A 1056-nucleotide genomic window follows, 5' to 3' on the forward strand; every position below is an offset into this window, starting at 1 on the left:
CTGGAAAAAAGTAGAATATACTTAGTTAAATTATTATCTTGCATAAGGCAAACAATTCCCCCTACTTTTATTTGTTTTGTTTTTGTAAGAAAAAGAATTTAATCAAAACCTGTAGTATCAGCAGAAGACTCTAAAATTAGATAAAAATTAACCTTCTTTATTATTAGTCTCATTTTCACTAGTTTCTCTCTGATATATCTTACTGTGTTCTATTGCATCAGGTTTTTGTGAGAACAACCTGTTCCTATTGCATTTTTGTAAACACTCTGCTTAATGCAGAGTGAAGATGGATGGAATAATATATAGTATGTTGATAAAAAAAAATTGTAATCACAATTTACTAAGTTGTTTACATATGTCTAGCATTTTTATAGTATTATATTACTACATTATTGTATATAGATTTTGATTTTTAAAAAGTTAAGTTCTTCTAGAGAAAAATTGTGGAAATTTATCCCAGGAAGATTGACCACCACTGTCTGAGTTCTGTCATAAAAAAATGGAAGCAAAAAAATTTATGTTGAAAATATGTGAACGGATATTTCCTGTAGGTATTCTTTAGTACCTAAAGTCAGATGTGTCCCTAGTGATTAGTATGACTGCAAAATGTAGACAGCAGGCTGATGTTATTCATCCAACAAATTTTTATCACTTTCTGAACTAAACTCCTCACATAACTCAGGAGTAAGCTAATGCATAACTAAAAAAACACCAAAAAAGCCACAAAAAATAAGCCTCATATCTTGGTTAGTATCTCACATGAAGACTGGCAAAACAAAGAACCCAAATCTTCCAGGTCTTGGTTCTGTTCCATAATAATTTTCACAGAAGACAAGTGTCACTATGCAACTGCCATTCAAGATAAGCGAAGTCTGCATTTCGTTTTGACTCTGGGGTGTCGATGTGCTGATTAGTTTTCTGATACAGCTTGGTTGTCAACATTTAAAACATTTCTTGGAAGAAGAAGAATAATTTTGAACAGAAGGCATTCTGTTATACCTATATTTATACATATTTCCCTGCACCCTCAAAACCCAGTTATAAAAGCGACTTATT

This window comes from Empidonax traillii, unplaced genomic scaffold (genome assembly GCF_003031625.1).
Source record: "Empidonax traillii isolate 1590-97213 ecotype Southwest subspecies unplaced genomic scaffold, ASM303162v1 scaffold658:size386251, whole genome shotgun sequence".
NCBI lineage: Eukaryota > Metazoa > Chordata > Aves > Passeriformes > Tyrannidae > Empidonax > Empidonax traillii.